Below are 12642 nucleotides of genomic sequence, written 5' to 3' on the forward strand. Positions count from 1 at the left end.
ACATAACAACTGCTTATTTGAATAGTTCAAACCCAAAGTATACCTTAAGAATTATTTCTCACAGTAGAAACTGCCCTAGACTACTTTAGAAGCTAAAGCCTAGACCAGGGGTGCCCAAAATGGGTCCTGGAGGGCAGGCATCCTGCATGTTTTAGTTCTCTCCCAACAACCTTTTCAGCAGGTCAATGTTCTTCTTAGGCCTTCTAATGAGCCATCATTTCATCCAGGTGCGTTAAACCAGGGAGAGAACTAAAACATGCAGGATGTCGGCCCTCCAAGACCCACTTTGGGCACCCCTGGCCTACACTCTTTCTTATTTCCTCTCTTGAAGGTTCAGCCAATCAGTGCTAAAAAAATGAATGGTGCTCCTGGATTGGCTGCTTTGCAAATACCAGCCAATAGCATTTCAACTAGCTTTGCTATTTGTGCTTCCTGAATTGGATTTTCTTTCAAATATTTTATATAAAGCGGAAAACCAATAGTTTGATTATTCTGTGAAGAATCTGAAGTCACATTCTTCAGGTGAAAGTGCCAAAATGAAACTGGAAATTGGTAGTTATTTAAGAACTATCAATTTCAAATATTTTGAATTCATTATAGATTTAATTCAAAGTTTGTCATTTGTTAATTTATTTGCGGAAACAAAAAAAAATGGGATCATTAGTTATTCCAAAATCCTTACTAATATCTCATCTTGCTCTCAGGAACTCATAATGATATATCATCTGATTTGAGTTCAAGGTTTAATTTCATCTTGGATCAGAATTGATCACAATTTCTCTTTTACTTTAATCAATCAAAGTAATTAGTTAGTAGTCTGCTGTTCCACTAAACTTGTATATTTGCAAACTCAGATGCAATCAGTCCCTCTGAAAGCTGACGGGATGACCCAACCCAAAAGTTGTGGGTTTCATACCAGTTTCCTCCTGGCCCAGGAACTAAGACTAGAAAAGCATTCTATAAATTAAGTACAATTCAAGTCAGTATCCATACCCATTGAAGAGTTCTTTTGACTTATTTTACTTTGACATTTCCTTCAAGATGCAAATGAACTTGTGCTACCTTCTGCTTCTGCTTGATATTTTCAATGTATTTTTTTTTCTTTTTTTCGGTTATAATTCTAATGTGTGCAATAGATTTTCGTTCCCTTTTCAGATCTGGTTCTCTTCTTGCATAAGCGTATTGTTGCCTCATAAGAACGTTGCAGTTGAGTCTAACTCAGTACAAGCTTCTAGAAAATCTTATCTGCAAAGAAAAGGACACAGTTCACATTCATTGCTGTGTCTTGTTGGCTATATAGTAGTCAGTTCTGTAGGTTATGCATGCTAGCATAAGAAACTGTTCATCATTACCCTGCTCAATCGAGTACTAAAGTAACAGCAACTGCTGAATGGTAAAACTGAGGTGTGTGTTTAAGCGAGTTCACACACACACACACACGCACACACACACACACACACACACACACACACACACACCACAGGATGTTAGCTTAGCCACTCAGCACAGTTTTTGCACAGCCTCTGACACATTTATCACGTTCCTGAACGGCATTCAGAGCAGATCTACAGTTTCCCAGAATTCACGTTGACAGTCAGTCAGAGCTTTCTGTTTGAACACCAACATGCCTGTTTGGTTTCTGTACAATATTAGTAGAAGTGAACTATAACGAAGGGGTAAGTGAGGTGTGGATCGGTTCATCTTTGGCCTCTGAAGGCATCTGTAGAGGAAGCATGATAAGAGGGTTTTTTTTCTCATTGGCACGCCTTTAAAAATTTCACCAAAATCCTACATCCTGTCACCTGGTTGAGCAGCGATGTGTGTACAAAGTCAGTTTAGCAATGCTAACAGCATCCTGCTGTTAGTAAAAGATAGCAAATTGTATTGGTTGCATTAAGCTGCCATAAAAACAAAGGAATCTGAGGAGAGATCCAACAGTAAAGCATGCTTTTTAATTTAAGACTGTTTCCAAGCTAATTGTCTAAACCTTAGATTTGTTTTTATGCTCAAATCTTTACACTCAATACCCAATCATGACAACGGGAATATACAGTATGTGTTTTGTTAAATATTTGAAAATATGTTGGAGACTGAAATACCATAAGAAATGATGTACAAAAGTATTCACTGTTTTTACTCAACATTTTGTTCATGCACCCTTGGCAGCACTAACAGCCTTCGAGTTTTCTTGAATAATTTCCACAAACCTTTTGTCCATCCCTCTTTGCTGGACCATTTTAAGTTCCATCGGGTTGGGTCAATGCGCAGCCATTTTCAGATCTCTCCAGAGATGTTCAATTTGATTCAAGTCTAGGTTCTAGCTCTGCCACACGGGACATTCCCAGAGTTGCCCTGAATTTCTTCCCTTCTCATCTTGACTTGGCTTTGAGTCGTTCAGCTAAGACAAACCATTGCCACACGTCAGAGTTTACACTTATACACTTAAGATTAATACTTATTTGTATTAATCGCACTTAATTCTTTTGCTTTAGTTATGACAACTTAACTTTTTTGTGTTGAATTAACTAAAAGGTACAAATTTTTAACTTTTTACTTTGACTTTACTTAAAACAATTAAATTCAATGCTGCGTTTGTATCCTATGACTGCATGTCTTCCCTCTCTGTCATTACCCACTCTCCTGTCTAACTACTCTGAGATAAAGGCTGCCTGAGCTAAAAAAAAGTTTTTTAATAAAGATCCTGTATTAGTTTAATACTTTGTTTGAAGTAAACTAAGTAATTTGAGTAAGGCTGACCTAAATTTATCAAGTTAAACCAACTTAATAAATTAAGGTTGGTAAACTTATTTAAATTGCTTACCATCCAACCATCCATTTTCTGTTCACCCTTGTCCCTAATGGGGTCAGGAGGGTTGCTGGTGCCGATCTCCAGCTATGTTCCGGGCGAGAGGCAGGGTTCACCCTGGACAGGTCGCCAGTCTGTCGCAGGGCAACACAGAGACACACAGGACAAACAACCATGCACACACACACACTCACACCTAGGGAGAATTTAGAGAGAGAGACCAATTAACCTGACAGTCATGTTTTTGGACTGTGGGAGGAAGCTGGAGTACCCGGAGAGAACCCACGCATGCACAGGGAGAACATGCAAACTGCATGCAGAAAGGCCCCGGCCGGGAATCGAACCCAGGACCTTCTTGCTGCAAGGCAACAGTGCTACCAACTGCGCCACTGTGCAGCCCTGAATTGCTTACCAATTGAAGCAATTCAATTAAGTTGGTCCAACTATTTTCTTTTTCACTGTAAGAGGTTTTTTTCCTGATGGTTTTGCTATATTGAAAGATGCATCTTAAGGAATGATGCCTGGTTTTCTCTACCCACAATCACAGACATTCATGTCTTTGTGTCAGCAGACCAGAGAATTAGAATTTTCATGGATTTAGCATTCTTCAGTTTCCTTTTGGCAACTTCAGATGAGCCGCTCACTAAGAAACGGCTAACTAAGTCTGTGCAGAGCGAAGCTGGAGTTCTGACAGCGTCCATCAGGTTGTAGGTCTCCTCACCGGCTCCTTCTATGATTGTTCAACTTTAGTCCTAGTTCCAAACTGTTTCCATAGATAATTAAGACCACTTTGCTCATCGGGACATTCAAAGCGGCCAATGTTTCTTTTTCTTTTCCTACCAGTCCCCAGATTGATCCTTTGACTTCATACTTGGTTTGTGCTCAGACTGTTGACTGTGACACTTTGTCTAGACTGGGGTCTGCCTTTCCAAATCCTGCCAAATCAGTATGTGGACTTCAGTTGATGAGTAGAAACATTTCAATTATGACGAGTGGAAACGGGAACCACATGAGCTCAACTTTGAGCTTAAAGGCAAAGACTCTGAATACTGGTGTAGATGTCACTTCTTGGTTATTTTCTTTTTCTTTTTTTAAAACTAAAAGTAATTACATTGTCTTTATGGGGTGTTTTGGTTAGAGTTTTAAGGTAAATTGTGAATTTAATCCATGTTGAGAAATGTCTGTAAAAGAAGTTGGAAAAAGTGAAGAGCTGTGAATATTTTCATGACTAGATGCTGGTTATTTTAATACTTTGCTATGTCATTCTTTTTTTCATGTGGTAAAAAAACTTTATGGACATGAAATGCTGTCACAGTGGGATACTGCTTAAAAATCTGCAAATAGGAGAATTTAGGGTTTTGTTCCACAAATAGATGAATTTGTGAATACTGAACCTCAAACAGCCGAGGATTCACTGTACTGTTACTGTTTTTGTTTTGAGTCAAAACTGTAATATTTTACTTTAAAAAGGTTAAACTGGGATAAGAATTAAAATACATGAGAATAGAGTGGATTACAAACTTTTCACACAAAAAACATAACATTAAATTAATTTGAGACCATTTTATGACCGTTTATCTCTATAATTAATGAGATATATTCATTATTTATAGCTACATGGTGGTTAAATTTACAGGAACACAATGAAAGTAGACTGGGAGTCTGGCAGTAAACTGGGGGTTGAAATTGGCAAAGAAACTAATCCACATTGGAATATTTGTTTTTCTGAAAAAATGTAATGGATGACAACATTTCTACACTGTTTAAGTACATAAATTACACAAACTCTCATTGGTCAGTATGAAAAATCAAAGTTACAAAGTAAACTTCTTTGGTCTGTGTCAGTTGTGGTTTTAATTTACATGATACTTTACCATAAGCAGACTTATTTCATTGTGTGAATAACTTTAATAACTTAATTTAATATTTGGATGAATCTCTGTTGTTTTGCAAAAGGGATTCAGGAAGGAAGTCTTATTATAGCCACTTGTAAATGGAAACATATGTTAACCATATTGTGTGTGTGTCACATGACTGTCTCTTCAAAGGATTCACTGGCTTTATTCTAGTCACATCTTCTCCTCTGCTCCTCTTCCCTCTCTGTCAGAGAAACCATTGTTCATGGTTTACTAATATTAGGCTGCATCTCAGAAAAAGAAGAAGAGAAGTGGTTTATTTCCTTTGGCCATTTCAACACACTGGCCTGTTTTGTATTCTGCAAGTTTCTGCGTTCGCTCAGAACTGCTGCAGAGTTCATCTGCAAATTGCAGTTGCTATTTGACTTCTACACATCTGCTTAAAATGAATAAATGGCAAGTCATTAGCCGTGGAAAATCAGGGAGGAGCTTTCCTCCACAGGATTCTCACCTGAGAGCACGCTGGTAACCGGAGTCCGAGCTGCTGCTGTTTCATGCGTCATTTCATGACTGCTACAGGAAATGAGTTGACATGTCACCCTCAGTATCTGCAGTAAAACTGTGAAAGCCAGTGAGTCATAGTAACACTACTTTTAACTGCAGATTAAAGTCGGGCTGAAAGGCCTCAAGTCTCCATCATTCTCTGATGCTGACCAGTGTTATTCAGTTTAAAATAACAAGTGTAGTATTCCCCTCACAGAACATTAAACCACAGATAAATATGAGCACTTCAGGTGCAATGTTATTACAACGGAAGATGTATATGGTATGTAAAGTGAATCTTGAAGATAAATCTTTTATTATAGTTGTAAAATGTCTCACTGAATTTATTTGGATTCTAACAAAGTAAAGTGTGATATAAGCTGAACTGAATATGATATTAAAGAATCTTAAAATGGCAAAAATAAGTGTAAATGTTGTGGTGGTGATGATACCAGACATGTTATCACTGAGTGACCTTTAGCATTTTGGGTTATGTTATTTATGTTTTGTGTGAAACTCTGACAAAATATTACATATTCATAAGAAGAGCAAGTTTGTAGCACTTGGAGAATATAAATCAAACGATACTGCACTCAACAGTCCTTGCACACACTGTAATTGTCATTATAGTATTTCTGCAGTATATTGTGCAGTGCTACATGGTATAATTAATTTTACTCCAAACAATTCCTTTAAACTAGAAAAACAATAAAATTTGCCTGGAGTATAAATAGTTCCTAGTACTGGCTCATTTTTTGTCGCCACAAAGCTACAAGAAGTGCTAACTTTTAGTTTGGTGATTAGTAAAGCAACTATATTTACCAGAGTGAAAACACTGAAACATAACCGTTATTCTATCAGTAAGATGATTTTTCTTTCAAAAAGTTGGATGCTGCATTGAATATAACTTTTTGTTAAGTTTTTTTGTGGGAAGTCACTGCTGTTCACGGCCACCACCTACACTGAGTGATATTGTTCTAGCGTCTGTTAGCAGAAGTAACAGAAAAATGTTTGAGCTTTCAGCCTTCAACTCTCAAATTTGAATGACATTTTTTTATATATAGAAAATTCACTTTTATAGAGAATGTCTAAAGGGACTGCTTTGGTATTTAGCAAAATGCATTTGGTGGAAATCATTTGGCTCTCGGAGAAAAATTTATTGTCTAACTAGAGCCCTCTAAAATTAATAAATTACTTTTTTTGGCAATTATTTTTAGATCTCTTAATACCTTTGTTGTGAACAGTGGAATCTTATTTTATTTGAATTATTTTTAATGCTGCCAGCTGTAGTTTTTATGGAAAATCTGTGAAACTCAAAATCTGTCAAATGGTCCGAATTTTACAGAAGTCTAATTCCATTTCGGTATTTAAAAAAACAGCAAGCATTGCACCTCTGCTGAGGCATTATGGTGTCACTTATGATACCTGCATGTGGTCAGTATCATGACTTAAAAGATAATGGATTAGAAAATTATGCATTTTTGTAAATTTGGTGTTGAAACAGCTGAATGTTGGCTGAGGTTTCAAAACCATCATTCACAAACCAGCAGAGAAAATTCTAAATCCATCTATTATTGTTTCAACACAATCTAGGACAAACCCATTCCACAAAATAAATCACGTTTTTGTTGATATTTTTTCCTTTTATCTGACCATGAGAAAAGGGTCATTTCCAAAACTCTAGACCAAGGTGCACTGGGGGAAACTCGTCGTTTCACAAAGGCCTCGCTTTCAGTCGCTGCTTCAGAGTCTCTCAAATATAACGAATTTCTATGAGACAACTCTCATAGCACCTCACATCTTCAACAAGAGGTGAGGTGCTTGCAGAGGAAATTGTGTTGTGATTTGCTTGTGGCTTATTAGAATACATGCATGGAAAACTCAAGATTTCTTGATTAAAGTTAAGAAGCAAGCTATTTGCCATGTGCCATCATGCTGGCTAAATTTTTTTATTTTTTTTTTCACATTTTGCTAAAATTATACCACATATTATCTCTTCATCAATGTGTTTCATTAGTGCAGATAACGCTTCTGCTTTTCATTTGCACGAGCATCACAGATTGTCACTTTGTATTTTTAACCATACAAGGGAACCTTTGATGTGCTGCTTGATATTTTTTTGGTTTTTAGAGCCTTGGTTTACAGTATGTGAACTGTTACTGTATGTCTTTTGTGTCTCTGCTCTTAAACAACAATAATCTACTAAATATTGTATATCATAGGGTTTCAGACTATAACGCACATTTATTCTTGGTGAGGAGTTCATGAAATTATACAGACTTCTGATGTTAAATTTAAACTTCGCAGAAATATGAAGAGCATTAACAGCCCTGTTTAGTCCACTTTAATCCAGCCCTAGTTTGTTTCCTGAGAAAGTCTGGTTTGATTGAGGATGCTTAATCAACATCTGATACAGACCAAAAAAGGAAACTGGTTCATCTACAAACCTCGGCCTCAGTTTGAAGTGAACTCTGGTGCAAACGCTAATTGGACAGGAGATCGCTCCAAAAGCAGGAAGCATACTACAGTGCAGGGCATTGTGAGTAAATGCAACCAAAACAAACACAAATCTATCTAGTGGGAGAAATGGCTGTGGGCTTTTGCCAAAGACAAAAGAGAAATCTCCAACCACTAAAATCTCATTTGTTTATGTACAGCAGACATGAGGTTGGGGTCAAAGTTCACCATTGAGCTTTACAGTTAGGCTCTACTTTATCTTTTCTGTCACATAAAATACATTTAGGGCAAGAATTAGATTTTTGTCAACCAAAACTTCTATTTTCTCCTTTTGCTTTAAGAAAGTCTGAATCTCTGTGTTTGACAGGAATTTAGCAGCAACAGAAATGTTTTTTGTTGGTCCAACTGAGCAAGAGCAAGTGAGATTAACGGGAGTAAAATGCTTAAATAAGCTCTCTATTTCATCCAAGTGTCAAGTTTGTTAAAGAGATGGAGTAGGAAGAGGAAAAAAGTAAAGTGCTAAAGAAAAATGTATCAGGAGAAGCAAAACTGAGTAAAAACAAAGAGCAAGAATCAGAAAACGATGTTGCTGCGATGAAGCTATCAACATTATCCTGGCAGCCGGATGGCTGCGGTGCTGCAGGCGCGATGTGACTTCCTGTTTGTTGCTGTATAGAGGAAGTAACAGGCCCCTCGAGGATGGTCTGAAGTGTGAAGCAGATTTGTGAGTATTTTTGTTTGGTGGAGCAAGGTGATTCAAGTGTGAAAATGGATGCATATGCATTAAGCTCTAACATGTGTGTTTATAGCTGAGTTCTTGCTAACTTCACTTTTGTTGTTTTTGGCATTAAATAAAAAGCTGAAGTCAGAGACTTTATCTTTTTATTTGCTTTTGTTCTCTTCAAACTGTCTAAGAAGTAAGTTTTAAAGGTTTGATTTAGAAGTTTAGAATCCAGGCAGAATTGGGATGGAGGAGTAGCTAGCTGGGATTTGTTTGGTCATCTGATTGTGACAGTGATGTTGCACAGGATTGTGGGATATTTTACTGAAGCAGAGCGGCATCATCTGCAGTGTAGTCATTTTTTTAAAGATGTTGAAAGAGTAATAAAGTAACTATATGGGTAAATATAGGTTATCAACCATAGATAAAATATTAATATTGGTTTTGGCCTAGATTTTCATTTATAATTTTATTTTTGTTGCAATAAATGCCAGAACTTATTTTTAGAACATTTTTTTGTCCCCGTCAACCAGCCGTAGTGTGACGGTCTCAGGCTCTTCCAGGACTGAGGAGCAGCAATAGATTTTGTCGGTTGGAGGATTTCTCTTTTGTTTTTGGCTAAACACCAGGAGCCATTTCTCCCCCTAGTGCTAACTTATCGTGTTTGTTTTGGTTGTATTTACCCAGAATCTCCTGTGCTGTACTCCAGTTCCTGCTTCTGGAATGATCTCCGGTACCCTTAGTGTTCACATATGCATTCAAAACGAACCAGAGTTCACTTCAACCAAACCCAGACCAAGATTTTTAGGCAGATCGGTCTTTCTTTTTTTTGATCCGCATCAGAGTTCGATTTGTACGGTGGCCGATAGGTGCAAATGCGCAGCAAAAGAGAAAACATGCAAACAAAAAAGAAGACACCCCCGAATGAAATGCAGCAAACAAAAAGAGAGACGCAAACACCCCCGAATGAAATGCAGCAAACAAAAAGAGAGACGCAAACACCCCCGAATGAAATGCAGCAAATAAAAAGAGAGACGCAAACACCCCCGAATGAAATGCAGCAAACAAAAAGTGTTGAAAACGGAAGTGCTCCAGACCACTAGGGGGAGTCAAAGAAAATAGTATTCATTTCTATGGGACCAGATGCAAGATTCTTCTTCTTCTTGGTATTTATTGGCGGTTGGCAACAAACTTACAGTAGCATTACCGCCACTTACCAGTATGGAGTGTGGTTCGAGATGGTCTATAAACTTTCACTTTCTACCTTTTCCCTCCATTAACTCCTGATTAAACATACCCCCACACATACACACCTGCTTATATTATCCAACTTGCTTATAACTTTATATACCCCTCTTTGATATTCTTTACACATTCACACCCAACTTGCTCTACTCATATCCTATGAAATAGCTTTGTTTTTTTAAGATACCGAATAATTATTTGAATATGTCTACTCCCGAAATCTCTCCTCAAAAATTCTATTAAATTAAACCTTTCTTTAATACCTACACACTCTCTCAGCATGCATCTTCTCTCTTCTTCATACTTACAACACTCTAAAATAACATGCTCTATTGTTTCAGACTTCTCACAATAATCACACTTTCCAGATGCAAGATTCAGAGAGATACCTTTACTTTCTTTCAAATTTCTTTCTCTGAATCTTGCATCTGGTCCCATAGAAATGAATACTATTTTCTTTGACTCCCCCTAGTGGTCTGGAGCACTTCCGTTTTCAACACTTTTTGTTTGCTGCATTTCATTCGGGGGTGTTTGCGTCTCTCTTTTTGTTTGCTGCATTTCATTCGGGGGTGTTTGCGTCTCTCTTTTTGTTTGCTGCATTTCATTCGGGGGTGTTTGCGTCTCTCTTTTTGTTTGCTGCATTTCATTCGGGGGTGTCTTCTTTTTTGTTTGCATGTTTTCTCTTTTGCTGCGCATTTGCACCTGTCGGCCACCGTAGATTTGCATTCACACATACCCAAACAAACCAGACTTTCGAGACAAATTAGAGTTGGATAAATGCGGAATAAAAATGTCTGATGTCAAGTCATCCTAACACAGCTCTGCAAGGAAGAGTGGGCAAAATATAAGACACTAGTTTCCAGCTATCACAGAGCTTGACTTGTTTCAGCAACGGTGACACAACCAGTCAGTAGCTTTAGGGAACAATTACTGTTTCACACAGTCAAGTTGGTTTAAATTGCTCTTTTACTTCATTTAATGAAATCATCATCCATCCATCCATTTTATTACAACCTTATCCCACTGAGGTCAGGAGGGGTTCTGGTGCCCATCTCCCGTTGTCAACAGAGGAGAGGTGGGGTTCACCCTGGACAGGTCGCCAGACCATCGCAGGTGAAATCATCATTTAAAAACTAATTTTCAACAATTTTGGTTATCTTACTGATATTAAAATTAAAGGATGTTAAGCCTTTCAGTGTGACAAAAGACAGAGGGATTAAAACTTTAACATTTGTGGTTTTTGTTAGGAATATGATGTGTTTATTGTTAATATGACATAATTGGCTCATCTAAAGCCCAAGTCCAGAGCAGTTTGTCAGAAACTAAACTGAGAATATTTACAGACTAAATAGAGAGAACCAGGTTTTAGGGAACTTATCCTTCAAGTTCCTGCTCACTTGAACATAATATTACATTGTGTTAGCTCCACTTTTAAACCGTTGGCATTGATTACCTGTGTCGCCTTTTACTTATCCTGAGTAAAGTATTTGCTCACATCTTTTCTCTGAAGTTTCTCCATAAATTTACTAGAAACTAAGAATGAAGCATCTCTAGAAAATTGCATTGCAAACAGTTTTCCAGATGAGAATTAATTCTATCATTTGTTTTTTCATTGGGAGGGTTAAAATTAAACGGTAAAAGTTGAACGAAGATTCTTCTACGTCACATAAATTTAATGCTGGGGTCCACTGTCGTTTACATTCTGTCAGACATTTCCTCTAACATGTTGCTAAAAATCATTTAAGGAACTGAAAGCAACTGTTGTGACTACTGCAGAAAAGTTGTTTTCAGGCTTGAACTCTGAGATGTTGTAAAGAACTTGCAGGTTTCCTCCATACTAGCAGGTCAGTTCAAGTAAAAAAAAAAGTTTAACCAAAAGGAAAATTAAACATTGTCTAACTTGTCATCCTGGTGTTTTTGAAGCGTTGTAGTGGATGGTGATGCTATGGGCAGGAAGGATCTCCAGTAGCAGCCAGTCTTTCAGAAAATTCACTGTGACTGATGACTGTTGCTAAATGACAGACTCATGACAGCCATGGCATGCTAACGGGTCAGACAAATCAGAACTAACATTAATGAGAAACTCTGTAAAACAACAACAACAAAAAAAAAAAAACATCTGCATACTTCACTGTAATAAACCATAAAATAGTGACAGAAAAATCAGTAAATTATAAAACAATTTAAAACTGTTGATTTGATGTGAAGTTTCCGTAAATGAGTTGATCTGATACATGAATTTTGATGCATATCAATAACATCCTCTTAAGTCGTAGTCTCAGTGATTTGCTCACGATTCTACATACAATATTTATAGAACGCCTTCTGCAGCTTTAAAAGTGTTAGGGTCAGACAGATTTATTTTTTAATTACAAGAATAAAGTCATAATATTAATAGAAGAAAGTCACAATATCGGAAGTTGTAAAATTAGAAAAAGTTGTTTTAATGAGAGGAAAGCCTTGATAAAGTTATCAAGATAACTTCTCAAGATGCTCAACATTCCTCATTTTATCTTTTAGTTTTGGTGTGGGAGTTATAAAATTACAACTTCATTCTCATAATATTGTGACTACATTCCAGTAATATGATTTCATATTATTATGGGGCTTTTTTTTTTTCTTGGATTTTCACAAACTTTTGTAATATCAGAACTTTTTTGTCAGACAAATCCATGTACATTTAAAACTTTGTCTTGTACTCTGACTTCATTTTTTGCAATATTATGAGTTTATTCTCATGTTGTTCTGTCTCCATTGCTGTATGAGCAGACCTATTCTCATAATTACATTTTTTTTCTCAGCCTGTCCCTAGTACTGCATCGTAACAACATGCCCATCAGTGTTGAGTGGAAATATTTGAAATGGCTTCAGTTCTTTCAAGTCAGTGACTGACTGTTGCAACCATTTTTCAACCAGCAGCTCTTCAGTGTTCAACAAACAAAAGACTGTCTTCTCTCAGTAATATAGTCTGCTCACATCATTGTTTTCTCAGTCATTTCATTTAAATTATTGTA

At 37.0% G+C, this 12642-nt stretch overlaps 1 protein-coding gene across 2 annotated transcripts in view; it reads left to right on the top strand.

Moving 5' to 3' along the window:
* Positions 1-12642, top strand: part of wipf1 (WAS/WASL interacting protein family member 1) — a 41032-nt gene that overhangs the window by 18695 nt on the left and 9695 nt on the right. The window lies entirely within an intron of this gene.

The sequence above is a fragment of the Xiphophorus maculatus genome, chromosome 22 (assembly GCF_002775205.1).
Source record: "Xiphophorus maculatus strain JP 163 A chromosome 22, X_maculatus-5.0-male, whole genome shotgun sequence".
Taxonomy (NCBI): domain Eukaryota; kingdom Metazoa; phylum Chordata; class Actinopteri; order Cyprinodontiformes; family Poeciliidae; genus Xiphophorus; species Xiphophorus maculatus.